Raw genomic sequence first — 21,579 nt, forward strand, 5'->3', positions numbered from 1 at the left:
CAGTACTATATACTTCATGCTATTTGTAAGAGGTGGGGGTGCCCCAGGGACAGGCTTGTCTTAGCTTACTGCTGCATGCGCATGTGCTAACTGTATCTCACTGCTCTCTCTTAGGCTGAAAATACTGTGTAACAAAAATGTCACCATATCAATGGAGTTTGCTTAAAAAATGGTAAAAGAGGGTGCTTGGGTGGCTGAGTCGGTTAAGGGTCCAACTCTTGACTTCCGCCCAGGGTCGTGGGATTGAGTCCCGTCTTGGGCTCTCTGACCATGAAATCTGCTTGGGATTCTCTCTCTCTCTCTGTCTCCCTCTCCCCCAACCTCCTACCTCTTCTCCTCTCCCCCACTCATGTGTGCTCTCTCTCTCTCTTAAATTTAAAAAAAATTTTAATTTAAAAAAAGTGGTCAAAGACATTCAGTCATCAGAGTTGGATAATTGCTTAATGTTCAATATTTTCTTGGTAAAGAATCCAATCTAAAGGTCAGGCAGACCATTATGAGTACTGATAAAATTTATCTTTGTGATGGTTAAAGAGATACACTTCTAATTATTGGAGTTAAAATTAATAATGTGGCAAAGACTGTAAGATCTAAAAGACTTTTTATTCTTCTTCAGAATAGAAATGCTTTAACTGACCCCAATATTACAAACATGGGATTAACAAAGACCTTGGTTTCTCTGAGAAGCAAAACAGTCAGAGTTGGGGGTATAATCATGATAAAAGTATCCAGGGACAGTTTCAAAATGGGGGAGGGACTATGGGCGCCTGGGCGGCTCAGTCGGTTAAGCATCCAACTTTGGCTCAGGCCGTGATCTCACGGCTTGTGGGTTCAGGTCCTGCATCCTGGAGCCTGCTTCAGTTTCTGTGTCTCCCTCTCTCTCTGCCCCTTCCCTGCTCATGCTCTGTCTCTCTGTCAAAAATAAATAAGTTTAAAAAAATTTTTTTTCAAAATGTAGGACTTGGGCAATCCCCAAAAGGCATGGGCTGAATTCCAGGAAGTCACAGGCTAGGGTGGGCATTAAGGGGACACAGGAACAATGAGTTGTCTCTAAGGACTGTGACTCACAGGGACTTCAGGATTTGAGGAAGGTGCATTTTCTTATGCAATATGGAGATTTGGCCATTAGGTAGAGCAAATAATTGCATGTAGATCAACCAGTCTGTCCCTTTAGTTTACATGATAATAAGCAAACTACAAACCTTCCGATTTTGCTACACATACACAAACACATGCAGTATTACTTGGGCTTTGTGTCTGCCTCTGTCTCCTGCGTATACACACGCACACACACAGTTCTATATCCACTAACCCACTATACAAAAAGGAATAGCCTCAATAGTCCTTTGCCTCAGGATACATATCACTTCCAGATGCATTCCCTAGTTAGGTGCTGAAGTAATGTGCAGTGACTTGAGGTCTATTTATACAAGCTTCCCCATAGAAATGGAGATGTTTATCCTCAGATAAGCTTAATTGTCTATGGTAATTAAAGATATGTACATTTAATGGTCCTGTTTTCAATAGGATGTTGGTGACGATGGTGTCTTAGGTTACCGATCTGCCACTTAATAATTGTTTAAATACTTGTTTGGGATGGGGGACAGCTTCCCCAGATGCGACAAAGACTAATAAGGAGGCTTCCTTGAGCAACTGAGTGGGGCAGGCTTCCGATTAAAACTACATCTTTAGAATGGAATAATCTCCATTTGTTGCTTTTTAACATGATTTTAGCTGAAGAGTTGAGATGTTACAGAGGAAAAACAGCCGAGAAGCTTCTGTTCATGCAGTCTGCATAGAACAAAAATGTTTTGCTGAAATGTCTTCTGAATATGTCCAAGCGCCGGTATTCACACTTTCTCCAAAAATAAGAGATAACTTAGTGAGTTCTTGCTTTGAATCGCACAGGCAAGAAAACCTTTTAAAATCATTGTTTTTAAAGCGATTACCAAAAATACTGATTATTTCATGCTTGTAAGTGGTAAACAGTAATCACAAGAACAACTCCCATTTTCTTGTCTAGAAAAAGATGTAGTTCCAACAAGGTGGAAAATATGATCTTGTTCAGATCTATTACACACTTCTCTTTCCAGATACCGGTCTTGCATAAATCGCTTGGCTGAACTCTTAGTTCCAGATTAGCAAAATGAACATGTAATTTTTTTACTCACAAGATTTTGGTTTGTTTTGGCTTCGTTCGTCTATTTACACTCTTCACCCCCACCAAAAGTAAACTGTGTGTTTCTTTACTCTCTTTTTCTTTTTAATAGAAACTTTGGGTTGTGTAACTTTAGAGGTCGGGTATCAAATCATAAAATAGGGCCCCAAACTTCAAATCAACAGATGGGTGAGCACGTCATTGTTAAGGGTCCTATGATCAATTAGACATCCTCTCCCACGGAATCAGGAACATCAAAGGAAAAGGGAAGTAGCTAAGAATGAAGAGGCCTGAGATTCCCAGAATGTCTTTTCTTGGGCACACTCTGTCCTTTTTTACAATATATATATTTATTTATTTTTGAGAGAGCTAGTGAGCGAGAGAGAGCAAGCAAGCAAGCACACAGACAAGGAAAGGGCAGAGAGGGAGAAGGAGACACAGAATCCGCAGCAGGTTTCAGGCTCTGAGCTGTCCGCACAGAGCCCGATGTGGGGCTTGAACCCACCAACTGCAAGATCATGACTTGAGCTGAAGTCGGATGCTTAACTGAGCCACCCAGGCGCCCCAGGACCCTCTGTTCTTTAGCGCCTCCATGCCTCTTCTTCTGGCTCCTGGCCCTATGGAATGGCTTGCATTTCTAGCATGCCTCTCTTCTCTGCTTCTTTCCTGCTCCTTCCAGGCCCAGGTCAAAGGCTGCCTCTCACACAGAGCCTTGCCCAGTCCTTTCCGTCAGCCCTGGGCTCCTCCTCCTCTGATCCTCATAGTGGGCTATGTTATTTGTATGTGCACACTCCACACTCCCTCCCCCACTCTGGTTCCTGCCCCGTGTCTTCAGTGCCTTGTCCCCACACCTCCCCTTTCTACTCATTCACACCACATAGTTTTTGGCTTTTCTCCCTCTCTGGTTTTTCCTCCCAGCCTATACAGTTGCATAAGCTCTTCCATCTTGAAATGTCCTGTTGAAGCTACACCCTCTAGTTCCTATCCCTGTGTCTTGCCGTTCAAACCCAAGTCTCTTGACAGTGTAATCAACATGTCCTGTTTTCACATCCTACTTCTTATTTATTCATCCTTTGCTGTCTCGCCTCTGTCGTTATGGCCTCACTAAAGCTGCTCTGATAAAGGTAATCAATGGCTTGCCAATTATCAAAATGTCACCCTTATCGAATACTCCTATATCGGCCCTTGCTGTGCACTGATGTCACAATTTGTTGTTTAGGGAAACTCGCTCTTGATTTTCCCAAAGCGTGCTCTAGGGAACCTTCATTTTGAGGGATGTGAGTAGGTTTTATGTAAAAATGAAGAGCTCTGTGGTCAGATATTTTTAGAAAGCTCTCTCTCTATAATCCTCTTTAAAGATTCATGATACAAATTAGCAAGGCAGTTTTATTTTAATCTGTAAGGCTTATCTTACTCTAAAACTAGAAACACCCTTTGAGAAATGCTGCTCTTTAAACTTGACTCCCCATCGCTGTTCTCTCCTGGTTCTCTGATTTCTATGGCTGCCCTCCTAATGCTCCTCTCTTTCTGTCCATGTCTCTCCATCTCTCTTTCTCGTATTTCCCAGTATTCTGCTTCGACCCATTACTCTTCCTTTTATATATCTCGCTTTGGATGAGTTCATCCTCTGTCGTTTGACAGATCTCCTGGATATCAGTGATCTCCAGTCTAGATCTCACTTCCAAACTTCCCATGTACTTGAGACTCATATATCCAATTTTCCCCTCTCCGTCTCCCCTGGATGATCCTCAAGCAATTCAGATCTAACATGCCGCAACTTGATATGATCATTGCCACTCGCACCCCTCATTTTTGATCTGTTCCTGTTCCTGACTGTACGGTCGGAAACTAGTGGCACCCATTGAATCACTCTCACCAGAAAACATGGGGCATGGTCCATTTTGCCTGTGCTTCACCCCTGATTCAGTCAGCCCTCTGAGATTGTCACTACAGGTTGGTCATGTGATGGAAGGCTATGAACAGAGGATGGTAAGTTTTTTTTAATAGCAAAGAATACAGAAACCCAGGGAGAGGACTAGACAGAGCAGAAGATAATAGAACGTATTCCTAGATGGGGTATGACTTCTGGAGCCCCGGCTCTCTGTACCATGCCATGTCAGCAGAGTGTACATTCCACAGAGTGTAAGAACTTTGCCTGTGACATTTTTAAAGGGCATTGCACCCTGGCACCCACCCACGCTGGCCTCTTCTGGAGACCATGCCCATAAGCCTGCCTACTCACCATGTGGAGAAGGCACGCCAGCAGTGGGAAGATCTGTGGCTAGTTCCTTCAAGACAGTTTTGATACAAAATGATGACGGTTTGACCCAGGTTTCTTTCTTGAGTCCCTGGGTCCTGCTGCCTTCCTGACTTGGGCTCTCACTTTACAACTCCATTTTGGGTGCCTTCCACATACTTTGTTGTTATTTTCTAGGTAGATGTACAGTGACTGTAGGGTGGTGTACGTACATGGAATATCATAGACCTGGGATCAGATAAACCAGGGTTTAAATCCTGTTCTCCTATTTCAGCTCATATGGTTTTGGACAGAGCATTTGGAGTTCCGTGTAAACTAGGTATGAAAATATCTACCTTATAGGGGAGCCATGAGGATTGAATGAGATAGTTCACAGTAAGTGCTGAGTACACAGTGGCCGTTCCATAAATGGCGGTTACTATCACATGCTATGTTGGATTTGTCTCTGCTTCATGGACTGGATCTCCTACACCCATTCCCTTACCAGTACTGGAAGATTGCATATATAAATTATATAGCTCATGATTCTACCCAGATACTCTCATCCTAATTAAAAGTTTTCACACAATTTCCTCTCTAAGTGCTAGGAAGGTGTTAAAAGACAGTAAGCCTGAAACTCAATATTTAGATAAATATAAAGTACAAGGTATTTAGAGTCTCCATAAGATAAACCGGATTTGAGTTATAAAGCCTTATTTGAGTCTCTCACATAATAAAAATCTATGAAATGTAATTGATCAAACTCAAGGAGACGAGGAGCCATGCAGACTCTTCTGGGATTTGAACTTAGGGCTTTAAGCAGCCTAGGCATAGCAAACCTGAAGCTTAGTGCATTAAGCTGTGCCCTCTGGCTATGGGATTATACACAGCAATTTAGCAGGAGTGAAAGGAGAAGAGATGCTCTTTTCTCTAGTCCCACCTCTCAACTACAGTAAGTAAATTGAATAGACCATCTTAAAGAAACATTGGGTCCTGCCTCATCAAGTTCTCATGAACCAAGACTGAAATTTTCAGTTCATGATATAGAGTTGAACTTCTATTTTTAACATAAAGGAAAGCACATAGCAATTTTGCAGAGGTCCTTCTAAAAAATTTATCTTCCTATATTGGCAGAACACTAGGTATTTACCAGAAAATGAGCATTAGTCACTTGGAATCAACAGTAGGTAGAGGTGGGAGAAGAAAGCCAGTGATTTTTAGCATTCCTGGGTAATAAAACATGTAGCACAAGGCTGACACTCTCCTCTTTTCTACCTGTGTGACTTGGGATACGTTATTTAAATGGTGTCTTTCCCCTAGTGTAAAGATGCACGGATGAGAAATTGGAACACCTCGTTTCTAATGCTAGGTCCACAGACTGACCACTTCAGTTTAGTTTTCCTTCCTTGGAGGTTAGGAACAACATCTGACTGATGGAGCTCTTCAACTTGGATTTGTTATCCTGAAAAACATTTATAAGGGATCAACTAAGAAGAATCTGATTATCATTTTAAGCTGACATTTTTGCATGCTTCCTAAATACCAAGCAATACCATAAATGCAGATGGATAGACACCAGAAGGCAGATCCCTTTACTGTTGTTTCGCAGATAAAGAAGAGTGGGCTGGGTATGGTAAATGACGTGCTCTAGGTGACATGGTTGGTAATTTACTGAGCCAAGTCTAGAACCTGTGTCTTCTGACCGAGATCTAGCACTTCCTCCGAGCATCACCAGCCTGTGCCTCAGACACAGTTTGTATCTGCTTTTATCTTTGTGAAATGAACGTGTCTTGTCTCAAGTCAGGCTTGATGAATCCTCTTATTTTAAGCGATTTTACCCTGGTCTTTTCTCATGTCTTTAGTTTCAGGGAGGAGAACTGGAAATTGCCTTTCATTTTGTTCTGTTTTTTTTTCTGTTCCCTTTTCTGGGTTCAAGGCCTGGTTCCACTTTCTAGTCCCAGCTTCCTAATTGCTCAAATGACACAAGGACCTAGCAGGACTCTGGAGATTTCAGAACACTGTGGGCAGGAGGTACTGATGATCATCGACATGACGGCAAACCTTGTGATGCAGATCATTGTGCCAATCTACTTATGCAGAATGCCATTTTCCCTCGCCTTTAGGATTTGAGTTTTAGAAGTTTCCCCTCTTCCCTTGAGGGAACTCAAAATGCTGCTTGTTCACAACCCTGGGTCCCTCTCTGGGCCCCGTCATGTATGTCAGTCCTCATCATTCACCACGTGTTTTCCAGGTAACTGTTCTTCCAGCTGCGTGAGCAGCCACAGCCTTTTCTGCTGTTCTCATCACGGAGTTATTTTTGAGTGCAGATTCCACCTACATATCTGTGTCCCGGAAAGACATTCTGGCACCTAAAAAGTTCCCGCTGCTTAATTTTCTTCTGTCAGGAGCATTGCCCTGATTTGGACCGACTCTTGACAGCTTCCCACGGGCAAACACCTGCAGAAACCTGCCGGTAGCCACAGGTGGATCCCGGGACCTGCACAGTGTCTACCGCTTCTCTCGGAAGTTGAAATGAGTATGAAAAGTCATTGGTTCTTCCTGAAACTGTTGTGGAAAAGTGAGGGGGAACTTCAGCTCCCCCACAAGCCATTTTGTTATTCTAAGGGAACAGCAGGGGCCCGGAACATCTGTTGTTTCAGAGGCGTTTGTACAGACACTTAGTGATGCATCAGGTCCGAAGCGTTTGTGTGGTATTTCCAGATCCTATATCAGCAAGGAGTATTTTTAGTCTCTGGGGAATATTGTACATGGTAGACTCATCGTTGACATCTGGCTGGTTCATATGCAGCCACAGAGATCTTTCAAAACAAAACTGTTGCAAAGGATAGTTAAACCCAGAATGTCACTTGGGAATAAAATGTTCCCTTCTCTGTCTTTCCTGGTGTGAAATGTACAAATTTTAAAGATGAGGAGTGAGTCGATTTAGATACTCTGAAGCACAGAAATGGAAAGAAAGCATTTTCTGAATGTCATCCCCTTCCAAAATTGGGGGGGGGGGACCTTGCAAGTTTTTAAAAGGGAAATGGAAGAGTCTTGTGCATTGTCTTCCCTGGGCTTATTCGGGTACATCCTTGTCTCCTTGGCGGCTCACTGCTGGGTGCCCTGGGATGGGATTCAGCTCGAATTCTGCCTCCACCGTTGCATAGCTGTATGGCTGTGAACATGCAGGAAGTCTGACTCCTCAAGGCTCAGATGCTCCCTCCGTAAAATGGGCATGTCAGTGGTCCTCTCCATCTCCTAGGATTATTGTGAGGAATAAATGTCTTAGCTTCAGAGAGTTGAAACCAGTGCGTGGTGTGCAGTGAATGCTCAGGAAATGTTAGCAGCTATTTTGCTATTTCATGGAAATAAATGTACTAAGGAAGGTATAACGGTGTTTTTTTTTTCCTTTCAGAGAAAGGTAGTACATCAGATGATTCTTTTTTAATATATATATATATTTTTTTTATTTATTTCTAGGAGAGAGAGAGAGACAGTGTGAGCAGGGGAGGGTCAGAGAGAGAGGGAGTCACAGACTGAAACAGGCTCCAGGCTCCGAGCTGGCAGTCAGCACAGAGCCCGATGCGGGGCTCGAACCCACGAACCGCGAGATCATGACCTAAGCGAAAGTCGGACGCTTCACCGACTAAGCCACCCAGGCGCCCCAAGATGATTCTTTTTTAAAGGTGATCATAGATTTACAAAAATGTTTCTGTGAAATCCTCACACTTGGCTCATATTGAAATTACATGATTCAAAAATCAAAACAGCTGCTCTCCAAACATTGCCAGACTTCCCAAGACACGGGTTTTACGCCATTGTTCAGTTATTCAGAAACCGAATACCTTATCTTAGCCTAATGCTTGGCAAAACCCATGTCTCTAATAGCTTAACCATTTTACTACCTTCTTGCAGTTCTGATCATTTAAGTGTTGGGGCCAGGGCCGGGGGGGCGGGGGGGGCCGTGCGAACAATCAAATGGTAATCAGACTGTGAGTTGCTTCTTTTTTAAAAAGCTCAAGATTTTTTGTTTCTGTTTTTGTTAATGACCTTGATTGGTGGCAAATTAAGACGGCAAGACCAGAAGCATTCCTTATAGCACGTACATCTCTGAGGTGGTTTGTGTATTTTCAAGACATAAAGGCATAGGAGAATGACAGCTCCAGGTTGACCAGCATCCAGAGTAATTGACTGAATTAGAACTCAAAATTGTACCATATGCACCAAGATTGCAATAAAAACAATTTGGAATATTATCATAGCTTATGAATGGGATACCAGAACCGTATCTACCAATTGTCTACGAAGCAGGGGGCAGGAAGAAATTGGCCAGACTTGACAGCTACTGATTATGTTTTGGGCTGTTACCCTGAGCCTGGAAACTGAATATGGAGAGAGGAGAACAAGTTATGAAAACAGAAAGGGACAGCTGTAAAGCCCAGCGTCCAAACAGTATCAGTGTTACTGATGTATATGAGGGAAATTAACAGAAGTATTCAGGAGCAAGGAGTGTCTTACATAAGCATATTTCATGCCCTTTGAGAAGCCAGTAACCAGACAGATTGGGGTCCTTCACAGGACTCAGCCGGTGCTTCCCTCATAGCCCATTGCTAGGACTCCAGGCTTCTTGGGTCCCAAACCCTGGAAACTATATTCCAACTTCAAAGTCCAGTCAGTTCTCTGCCCTTGAGATTCTGTTGTTTACTCTCTGGCCCCAGGTTTGGCCAGCGTTTTCCAGGAGAAAAAGTGATTGAAACACAGAAGCCTGAGAGGAAAGAAAGACTGAGATGCAATGTATTTGTGGCCCCTCCAGCACTCCCTCCTTTTGCCTACAGTGAGTGGTATCATTTCTGTTCTCTCAGATCCAGACACGTGCCTTCCAACTGTCCAGATTAAGATGAGGCCCCGAAAGCCACTGATGAGCAATCTTCAAATTGTAAATCCAAGAAGGCGTGATAGCAGAACATCGTGGGAATTGCTTAAATAATCAGTAATGATAATGACAATCAAAATGAAAATCCCATTGGATTATAACCTTACAATTTGCAGAGTGCTTCCGCTAAAGAGCAAATCAAACTTTATGATGCTTGTAAGAGCAGGAGGCCATGATTGGCCAAACTTGTGAAATGGCGGGGGGGGGGGGGGGGGGCACTTTGGATAGTAATACACTGAAGGAGGAAAATTCTGTAATTGCAGAGTTTTTAATAACTATGTCTCCAGTCCCTTTTTGATAAAAAGACATTTTTTGGTTGTTATCATGCTGGTTTTAAGAAACCCAAAGGGGGTCCTGGGTGGCCCATCTGGTGGAATGTCCAGCTTTGGCCCAGGTGGTGATCTCATGGTTCTTGAGTTCGAGTTCCGCATTGGGCTCTTTGCTGTCAGCATGGAGCCCGCCTTGAATCATCTGTCCCACCCCTGACCCCCCACCTTGCACTTTCCCCACTCACATGCTCTGCCTCAAAAATAAACACACATTGGGGAAAAAAAGAAAAAGAGAAAGCCAAAGGGCATTGTTTTTAGAGAGAATGTTTATAGCACTTGTAGAGGCAAAGTGAAAGGTGATAAAGAAGGTAGAGAGTGTTAAATTGACACTAGGCAAACCAGGACTCCAGGCCCCTTAATTCAGTTAAAAGACAGCTGACTTTTTTTCCTGTGATAAATTGCTAAAAACAGAGAAAAGAGAAAAATGCAAGAAGACAATGAGAAATTACAGTCACTTCAAACATCAGAGAACAATAACAGAGGAGCAATTACAGATTACACTTGACCGATTTTTAAGAGTACAATGCGGTATTGTTGACTGTAGGCAGTGTTGTACCGCAGATCTCTGGGAGTTACTCATCTTGCATAACTGAAACTTTATGCCCATAATTTAGCAATTAGATTTCCTCTTCCCACCCCCCCCCCCCCACCCTCAGGTCCCTGGCAAACACCATTCTGCTCTTTTCTTCTATGAGTTTGGGTATTTTAGAGACCTTGTGTAAGTAGAGCTTGGCAGTACTTGTTCTTCTGTGACTGGCTTATTTCGCTTAGCGTAATGCCCTCAAGGTTCATCCATGTTGTCGAATATTGAAGGATTCTTCCTTTAAGGGTGAATAATATTCCACTGTGAGTATGTGTATATGTGTGCATGTGTGTGCACTCGTCTATAAGTGGACACTTAAATTGTTTCCATGTCAAGGCCGTTGTGAGTACTGCTACTGTGAACATGGGGGGAGGGCACATGTCTTTTTAACATCCTGATCTCAATTCTTTTGGAATATGTACACAGAAGGGGATTGCTGGATCCCGTGGTAGTTTTATTTTTCATTTTTTGAGGAACCTCCTTACTGTTTTTCCATAACAGCTGTGCATTTTTGCCTTCTCATCTGCTGTACAGCATTCCAGTTTCTCCACATCTTTGCCATTACTTACTGTCTTTTTCTTTTTTAAATAATAGCCACCTTAAAAAGTGTAAGGTGATACCGCATTGTGGTTTTGATTTGCATTTCTCTGATGACTGGTGTCATTGAGCATTTTTTCCTGTACCTGTTGGCCATCTGTATGTTATCTTTGGAGAAATGCCTGTTCACACTGTTGGCCCATTTTTAAATCTAGTTGTTAGTTGATTTTTTGCTACTGTTGTTTTCTTTTGGTTTGGTTTGATGTTTTTTTTCTGATGAGCTGTGGGAGTTGTTAATGTCATTTAGAAATTAGCTCCTTATCAGATACATGATTTGCAACTATTTTCTCCCATTCCATAGGTTCCTTTTTCACTCTGTAGTTTCCTTGTCTTGCACAACACACAAAAGTCAATAATCTAAAACGGATTAAAGACATAAACGTAGCACCTTAAATGGCAAAACTTCTAGAAGAAAATATGGGGTGGGGGACACTTTGTTACATCGGCCTTTGCTATGATTTCATGGATAGGACATCAAAAGAACAGGCAGTAGACACGTGGGATGATGTGAACCCTTGGTTCAGTTTTATTTTCTAGCCCTTTCAGTGGCTGTGCTGGTGCCCTATTTTGTTGTGCTTTAGAGTTTCTCTTCCCAAATCATAGAGTTTTATCTTTACAGATGGGCCTGTTTATTTAAAAGAAGCTGTGCCTTTTTCTCTCTTCCCTCCCAAGATGGTATCCATCTTATTTTATAAAGAATATTATCTTCAAAGGCCTTCTTGGATCTGAGGCCCTGGTATCTCTCTGTTTTCGCTGTCTCCTACAAGGCCCACATTCTCTGCAGCCTCGCCCTCTCAGCTATCACACCGCCCTCCGCAGATTTGCTCAGTTGTGCTGGCCTCCTCACCGGTCCTCAAAACCCAACCGGGTCCTGCCTCAGAGCCCGCACTTGCTCTTGCCCTGACTGGAATATGTTCCTGGTGACACAAATGCTGTCCTTTCCTCCCTCCCTCCCCCGCCCAACAAGCACACACACACAAGTCTGCTCTGATATCACCCCCTCAGAAAGGCCTTCTTTTTTTTTCTTCCCCCAAATCGATACAACTTTTATTTTATCTTTAAAATATCACAAATAAGTCTGAAAAGTCAGCCATCATCTTGCTGTTTCTGTAGCTGGCCACCGTAGATCTTACTCGTCAGCCCACTGAACTGTTCCTTTTCCAGAAATCTAGACACCACCCCCAGCATCGCTGATATCCTTGTTTTTAGCTTGGTGGCTTGCTGAATCCAAGCAGCTGAGTTTGATACAAGTTAAACGTCATTTTCTTCAAGAATTAACTCATCTGTGGGGCACCTGGGTGGCTCAGTTTGTTAAGTGTCCGACTTAAGCTCAGGTCAAGATCTCACAGTTCATGAACCGCCTCAGGCTCTGTGCTGACAGCTCAGAGCCTGGAGCCTACATTGCATTCTGTGTCTCCCTCTCTCTGCAATCCTCTGCTCATGCTCTCTCCCTCTCTCAAAAATAAATAAAAAACACTTAAAATAAAAAAGAACTCATCTTTCTGGGCTTGCTTGAACAAGCAACACCTGGCCTTATCTGAACCCTATGGATGTATTTTTCACCCGAGAAATTTCAGATTTCAGCAGAGAACCGTGTTCCTGAGTAACAATGTTGATGGGGAAGTGAGCATACATGGACCTCATCTTGTAATGGAAGCCCAGTGTGATGCCCTTGACCGTATTCTATATGTGACTACAGACGGTACAAACAGTAGCCAGTTCCTTCTGTTTCTTCACTACTTGTCAACTCAGAGCCCCTTTTCCTTCCCAAGGAGACTGAATTCTTCATTTCTGTGACTGAAGACCCTCCACGGGCTTCCTCTGGGGCTCTTCGCAATAACAGTGCGTCCCTTCACAGTGATGTCGACATTTTCTGGAATGTCGACAGTTTCCTGAGAAATGTCTTCCTTCTCACAGTAGATGCAGCAAAGAGCAGAAAGGCCGTCTTTATCAGCATATATGAAATATCCCTTAACCCACTCTACCCCCTTTCATCATCTTTGCCCTCCTTTAATTTTTGTTGTTGTTGTTTATGATTTTTGAAAAAGAAAATGCACAAGCAGGGTAGGGCCAGAGAGAGAGAAGACAGACGATCCAAAGCAAGCTTTGCACTGACAGCACAGAGCCCAATGCGGGGCTCCACCTCACGAACCTTGAGATCATGACCTGAGCCAAAGTAGAACGCTTAACCCACTGAGCCACCCAGGTGCCCTTCCTTACTTTTTAAAAAATTCTAATTTCACTACCCATTACTTGTTCTGGGATCACATATTAATGTGTGCATACCTACACATAGATTTTTATAACAAACATTGTCACAAAATCCTGAACTACTAGCACAGGAGGGCTATGGGTTAGTGGCACATTGGGGCCACCGTGCCATCATGACATGTCAACTGAATTCCCAGAGCTGGTGTATACCAGCTGCTCAATAAATATTGTTAAATAAATGAGTATTTCCCACTTATTTCCGTCCTTTATTCTCATTTGGATTCCACTTTATTATATAGACTTCTATAAAATACCTGTAATTGAAGATCTTTTTCTCTTTCGTCCGTGCAAACATTAGAACGATGTGATTTGTCAAAAGGCTGAGAGGGAAATGAGCTCACTAAACTGTGCTCACCCGTCAAAGCATTTATTGGCTTTTTACCACTCACTTAGCAAGCCCTTATTCTTGCATTTTGAGAGCACTAAAAAGTAATAGCTGAAATAAGGATGCATATAGCCTGATATACCTAGGGTTACAGAATCTACACCTACAGTAATTTGCACAAGTTAATAAATACCTTACAGGTTGACATCTATATTTTTAAAAGACCAAGTCTCTATACGTGCTCTCTAACTAACAAAAATATAGACGTAGTAGTGTGTTGTCCACAGTGCATTATTTTCACTGAGACTCTTAGAAAAAAGAAGCGTTTTGAACAGTGCTGGTCGTGACTAGTCCCCTTTCTAGGGCCTCACTGATTTTGTTACATTTTGCCCTCACCTTTTCCTGCCAGGATATTATAGAAGTGATACGAATAGCTAACGTTTTTGTGTAGGCATTGTGCCAAGCCCTTTTCATGCATTTCCTCATTTAATCCTCTCTACTCTATTAAGCAGGTAAAATTATCTTATTCTCATCTTAGGAATAAGAAAGCAGAGACTTAAAAGAAGCCACACAGTTACTGAGGATTTAAACCTTGGTCTGTCAGGTTTTTAAGCCTCTGCTCTTAACTGCTTTGTAGACCACCTCCTCTATTTCCTGGTACCCTGACCTTCCAAATTTGGGGCTCTTGGATCACACAGAAATCATAGGTAGACGTGTAGGAGGTCTTTGGATGCTCCAGAACCCTCCAGATGCATGCCTTTAATGTTCTATTTCTCAAGTGACGAAAGAAAACCATCTTCCAGGAGCACCTGGGGGCTTCAGTCGGTTGAACGCCCCACTCTTGATCTCGGCTCAGGTCATGATCTTACAGTTTGTGGGTGATTGAGCCCCACGTTGGGCTCTGCACTAACAGCACAGAGCTTGCTTCGGATTCTCTCTCTCTCTCTCTCTCTCTCTCTCTCTCTCTCCCCCTCTCCCTCCTCTCTCTCTCTCTGCCCTCTCTCAACTTGTGCGTATGCTTGCTCACTCGCTCTCTCTCCAAAATAAATAAAATAAACATTTAAAAAGAAAAGAAAACTAGCTTCAAAACTAACTTTGAAATGAATCATTACCTGCTACAGAAATTTATGACCCTGGCTTTACTGGGGTCAGACTTAAGGTTAATCTAGCAACATCTGGTTCGCTTGAAGAAATGGCAGAATCGAGCCCAGCCCCGCCAAGCTAGAACCCTAAGAGAACGGAGGGGAGGCCAGAGCAAGTAGAGTGAGATCCAGGAAAGAGGGCCTCATCGAATCAGAGGATGTTAAGAAAGTGTATCTAACACCTTCTTATTACCTTGTACTTGCAGCTTTGATCTGAAGGAAAGAAGTTGGTTCCGTCTCCAGACTAGATCCATTTTATGACCTGAGGCACATTCATTCAGGCACCTGGGGTATTACATTTTCCCCGCAGCTATTTTCAAGCTAATTAACGTATCAAGCACTTTCCAGTTTTCCCATTCTTGTTCATAACTACCCCAAATCTTCCATTTCTAAAATGATTTTGCTTTTAAAGGTACTTTCACTTCTTAGGGCTTCCTAGAACTTTCCCTTTTTCCTGCTGGAAATTTTACACGAATACGCAGCTTCTATATTGATGCATTTCAGTTGTCCAAAAATACGATGTCAGGATCATATGCCCAAGAAGTCGCTGGCCCCAGCCGTTGTGCTGTATGAATGGGGTTATTAAACCTTCACCGACCTGATGGCTGCTTCTTAGCCTGGCATGTTCACCAAAGTACTAGTTTTCTCCAGCCTTTCAGAAGATAAATTCAGACACATGGGCTTGTACACGATGAAAATATTAAATAAATTAGTGATCCATTTGAATGTTGTTCTTTTAACATTTTTACTGAAATACCGCCACACATTCCCACATAGCGTTATGCACACGCATAGTGAAATTCACTAAGGGTGTTTGGGACATGTCCCTCACGAGTAGCCTGTACTTGAGCTGACATGTCTCCCTGACCCAGCAGCTTACCTGGTTGGCCTGTGTAGCGTGGTTCTTCTGCCACAGGAGGAAATTCAGTCTGCAATTTTTATTGTCTGTAAAGACCCAGGGCTCTGCTAGGTGCTCTTGAAGATACATATGTTTTAATGTAGGTTTTGCATCTTGCCCTCAATGATTTCAAAACCAGGTTTTCAATTTGCACGTAACCTCCGAGTTCAGTTACTCAAGTACTAAGTTGAGCCTGGAAGTCTCATCTATGTGAGTTTGCTGATTTTTTTTTAAGACCTCAGGGTTGGGGAGATCATGATAAGGAACAATAACACTTTTGAAGTGCCTATTACGTGACAGGTCCTTGACATCTATTCAATTATTTTATCTTTGCAAAGTGCATGGAAGGTATGCATCATCCCTGCTTTACAGATGGGTGAATAAGCTCAGATAAGAAACCTGCTCAAGGAGCTACAGGTCATTGAGTCAGAATTGTATTCTAAGTTCTGTCTTACCCAAAACCCATCTTTCCAGCACACTTGATATCCGGCCACAAAATATGAAATGAAGTAAAGTTTTGATAGCTGCTTAATATGATCAAGGTAGCCGGCCAAATAAAATAAACTAAGAATCTAAAATAGGTATTTCACTTTGACTAATTTGGCTTATTTAACTGTCTTACACTTGCAAGTTAAAGGAATAATTGTAAAGTCTCTAAATTACTTTAGGTTATGTGGACATAAGCCTGATGCTGTTTTATTCTGACTCTAATTATATTTAATTTCATATTCCTAATAGCTCCTTGTCTAGTGGGTGTCATGGAGGATAGGGAAGGGTACGTTTTCAGCAGTATATGAAGTATATGGTTTTCAGTAGCTTCTAGAACAGGACAGCATGCGCATCCCCCTTTAAAGGCACTCCATTCAGAAGACTCAGGCGTTCAGATCCATGAGGGAATGATTTGCTTACAGAACAACTCTTCTCTCTTAAAGGGATTCACCACAAATTTTGCTTAATCAGTAAGACCCTCTAGTATATTTAAAATAATATTGTAATACATGAATGTGAATGACACTTCCTTTAAGAAATATTTCTGTAGTGTTAAGTGGGGCGCATCTGTACCTAGAATTGATCAGATGTCTGCCCTTGCGAGGAGCACAAAATATATCTCTCATGTGATCTCATTCATCCTTGGAATGATTTTTGCAGCAAATAGGGTCAAGTGCAGAGATGAAGGAAAACGTGTGTGTGTGTGTGTGTGTGTGTGCGCGCGCGCGTGCGCACGCGCGTGTGTGTGTGTGTGTTCACCCAAGTTTATTCTAATGACCAACAACTGCAAACCTTGGGAAATTTAGGAAGGAGGTGTAATAGTATAATATGTTGCCCCCAGCCCTTCCCCATCTTTGGAAGAAGGATTTGACTGGCAATTAGGTAAAAGATATTCTCCATATAATACATATGAAGATGTTTAAACTGTAATCGTGTGCAATTTGAAGGAAATGTTCTTCCAGCGGAATGAAGGTTGACCTACTCAGGAATATTAAAATGTACAGGGGTTCATACTCTTGTGATAGTATTTTATCATTTTGAAAACTTATTCCTAATAGACCCCCACATTACATTTCAGTAAAGTGGTTTCATTTTCTTTAACAACCATTAATAGCTATTAGAGGTTAAAAAAAAAAATAAGGCTTTATATAGATCATTAAAGTACACTTAAGTGATATGTAATTGACAATTAAATCAGCATGGCAATGCATTATCCAAAGTTTGATAGATCTGCCTTTTCTAAAGTACTGAGAAGAAAGGGCTTTTGTAAGACACCCCACTACAGACTATTCTTGTACTCTAATTGATCACAAAGGACACATTGTCTTCACGTATGTGCTTGGTAATCATCTTTTACAAGTTTCCTTTTGTGAGGATTTTGATGCGGTGTGTGGGACTTTGGTTCATGCTGGAAACTGTTTCTGGTGAGTTTGAGCAGCAGCCGCCTTTAACCCTTGCTCCTGGCTGTTATCGCAATATAGAAAATAGTTGGAGCTTTCTTTCCAGTCTGAAAGCCCAGAGTCACCATCTGTCTGCCCTTCTCCTTTCCTTCACCTCTCCAAACACATATGAATGTGTAGTCACGAGGCTGGGTCTCAGTCCTGCCCAAACGATGGCCACACTGGTGGTGCGAGCCCCTTTACCTGGGCAGCCAGTGGGCATTGGCCTTACCCTGTCAAACCACAGAGGAAGCATGCAGGCTGTGTTTGCTTGGGAAGTCTGGAATCCCCCAAACTGCCCCCCTCCTGCCTGGCCCAGGAAATTTGTGGACTTACCATCTGAAAATTCTGGTTAACATAGTTTCTACATTGAGGTCAAAATATAGAAGCAGAACAGCATTGGAGAGGGGATTTTAATCATATATATATATATGATATACATATACATATATATTTATATATATATTTTTGCTCCAGATGGAACTTCTAAAACTTTCATAGGTAATTGGTTAATCCCCACTTTTCTTCATTTCCATGTACCTGTAATAACAGTGGAATTTGTTTAGTGTAAACCTTAAAAACATATAAAATATATTCTCTATATTTCAAACTATGAAAAAGAGAAAAATTAAGAAGATTAATTTCCATCTAATTTGCTAGAATCTGAGATAGGTCAAAGTACCAAGAGAGTATTTTTTCTCCTCTAAAATCTAATAAAGATACTTTATAATATCGACACAGTCAAGTTAAATGTGAGTCTGATTAATCTCGTAAAGATTTATCTGCCTTACTGCATCTTCCTACTCTTATTTTATAATTTTATAGGGTTTTAGGTGATAAAAAATGTATCACATTAAAAGTAGAAAAAGCATGATGGGTGATTTTTAAGTAGTTATAAAAGTATTTAGATTACTTAGATATTGATATCCGATTAGTGGAAATTAAAATTTTAATTAACCTACGAAGGAGAAAGGAGTCTCATATACACAGACTGTGTTTCTTCATGCTGTAGTATGGTCCCATGCACATGACAGCTTCTGGGTGATTTTTTAAAAAATTGAATTGAATTGAATGAATGAATTCAAGAAGTTTGCACCATACTTAACATGACCAGGGCACAGTGGTAATGGGTGATTCAGCTGATAGCTCCATGTCTGCTGCACTGCAGCATGGCCGAACTGGCTGGAAGTAACGCGTGTGATGAGTTAGCAGTCAGAACCTCAGTGTTCATGCATCCCTAATGCTACGTATAAGTTTATTAATGGGCACTGCACCCACAGAAGGTCCCCTGCCTTGAGGACTTTTAGCAGCAGTAGGAAAGCAGAAATCCAAGGGGTAACTTATGGAAATGACAAGAGAATGCTGTAGAAGTGAATAAAGTGTGTTCATGGGAAGAAGCAAAAAGTCACTGATTTTCTTTTTTTTTTTTTTAATATTTTTATTTATTTCTAGGAGAGAGAGAGAGAGACAGCATGAACAGGGGAGGGTCAGAGAGAGAGGGAGATACAGACTCTGAAATAGGCTCCAGGCTCCCAGCTGGCAGTCAGCACAGAGCCCGATGCAGGGCTCGAACCCACGAACCGTGAGATCATGACCTAAGCAAAAGTCGGACGCTTAACCGACTAAGCCACCCAGGCGCCCCAAAAAGTCACTGATTTTTCTGAAGGTCAGCCATGGACAGACTTCTTGGCAATGATCTTTAGCTTTTGAATCCCGACATCTCCATTTGATTCAACAACTTGAAACAGGCTTCATAATGTTAATGAAAGAAATTAAGATTGGCAAGGTTATCGAAACTCTTGATTGCAAAAACCAGGCATCAAAGGTGGCTGGAAACTTTAACATATCTGGTCCGTCGGTAGTGAAAAATGATAACCCACCTTCGGAGATTTTGGTTTTCATTCTTGGTAGTGTACCAAAACCTTGCTAATTTGAAACAGTCTTTCCTAAAATTGGAGAATTTCCCAAATGTCAACTATATTTGTAAATATTGTACTAAACTAACACACACTTACACTACTTAGTTGAATAAAGTATGTTAAATGAAAATAAATAATGTCACAACAGGGCTATATTAAATGTTTTCTCTAAACTTTAAAATAGCAAGTTACATCATTTACTTTTTAAAATTTTGCTCAAAATAAACTACATATTTTGAGAGATCTCTGGTTACAATGGTGTTTTGACTTCTGGCCCTCGACATAATTCAAAGGTAGAATACATTAAAAGAATAATCCTCCACAACCAGTCACGGCTTGTGCTAAGAATAAAGAGTTGTTTTTGTTTTAGAAAATCTGTTAATATATCACCTCAGCAGATCAATAAGAAAAAAAAAATGATCTTGAAAGATAAACAATAAAAATAAACCCTAATTCCAAAGGGGGAAAAACCTCTTACAAAACCAGGAATGCAAAGGAAATTTTAAAAATTTAATAGAAGACAGGGGTTTTAAACCAATCATTGGATGAGAAATGAGCAAGCTTGCAAGTTATCTTCATTAAATGATATTCTGGAAGCCCTGGTCATAGCAGTAATACAGGGAACTGAAATACTGATGTGCTAATTAGAAACAAAGATGAAAAATTTATCATTTGCACATGACATGAATATAAACATGAAAACACAAGATAATCAATGAAAAACCTTTAAGAATTTAAGGACAATATAATAAAAATGTTTTAAATCCACAGCTGTATAAAAAGTCTGTAGTAACAGATATGGAAATTACTTGAAGAAAACAGTAAGTCCTTCCTGAGAGAAAATAAATGAAGATTTTAGGGAATTTAGAGTCATCCATATTCCTAGGTGGAAAGAGCAAATATTATAAAGATGTTAAATTTTCCCAAGTATATCTAAGTTTTGTATTCAGATACCAATCAAAATCTCAGAAATTTTTCGAATGGACAGTGTTGTTCTCAACTTCACCTTGAAATTCCCTTTGTACAGAAAAAGTACTAATTATGGTACTTGCCATCCTAGATGATATAAAACACAGTTACCAAGCTTTACTACTTAAATCAGTGAGGTACTGACATAAGAAATGACAGAGAAATTCGCAGCATTGACTCTAATACATCAACACACTCATCATACCCTAAAAACTGCTGACAAAAGAATGGATCATGTAATCAAGGATACAGACAAATGCCTGTATGTGAAAGAAAACTCAGGCTGAAGCGTACTTTCCAAAATAATTCTAGATGAGCCAAATAATAAGAATAAAAATCAACAAAACACAAAGTCCACGATTGTTCTTTTAGGATTGGCAAGACCTTTGCTCTAAAAAATAAAATAAGGAAGTTATACAATATTTAGCTATCTAAAATATTAAAATTTAGTACCAGAAAAGAAATTTTGTTTAGGTAAAATAAGGATCTAGTGGAAATTTATAAATTTACAAATCCTTTTTTAAAATTTTGAGATAGAGAGAGAGAGTCCATGCACAAACAGAGGAGAAGGGCAGAAGGAGAGAATCTTAAGCGGACTCTATACTCAGTGCCACCAAGCCCTATGTGGGGCTCAATACCACAACCCTGGGATCACGACCTGAGCCAAAATCAAGAGTTGGATGCTCAACCAACTGAGCTATCCAGGCACCCCAATCCTTTTCAAAAATGAATTAAAATAGAGAAATATATGTAGCACTGGTAAAACTTAATTCAAAAATCACCAGTTTATGATGAATAATAAAAGAAAACAAAGGACAATAAATATCAAGGAAAATATTTATATTCACTGGAAAGAAATGTATATAAGACAGTGAAGTAACACATTTCCCTCTTCGTGTATGCAAATTTAAAATTAAAGAATAGTGTGTTTGAGAGAATGTGGAGTCCAAAGGCTCTTGTCCTGTTGCAAATTCGCAAAGCAATTTGGTGGTAGATGTGAGGACTTAACACAGCTCTCTTCTCTCAGAAGAAAATCAGAAATGCTCACAAGCATTCACGTTTAAGAACCCTCATTTCAGGGGCGCCCAGGTGACTCAGTCCATTAGGAGTCAGACTCTGATCTTGGCTCAGGTTATGATCCCAGGGTTGTGAGATCAAGCCCCACATAGGACTCTGCGCTGAACAGCATGGAGCCTGCTTTGGATTCTCTCTCTCCCTCCTCCTCTGCCCCTTCCCCACTCTCTCTCACACACACATACTCTCTCTAAATTAGAAAAAAAAAGTTCTCACT

The 21,579-nt window shown here is 41.2% G+C and overlaps 1 pseudogene; it reads right to left on the reverse strand.

The window, feature by feature from the left end:
* Window positions 1-11,965: 11,965 nt before the first annotated feature.
* On the reverse strand, window positions 11,966-13,910 carry LOC120241079 (annotated as a pseudogene).
* Window positions 13,911-21,579: the final 7,669 nt, after the last annotated feature.

The sequence above is a fragment of the Hyaena hyaena genome, unplaced genomic scaffold (genome assembly GCF_003009895.1).
Source record: "Hyaena hyaena isolate Hyena2069 unplaced genomic scaffold, ASM300989v1 scaffold_276, whole genome shotgun sequence".
NCBI lineage: Eukaryota > Metazoa > Chordata > Mammalia > Carnivora > Hyaenidae > Hyaena > Hyaena hyaena.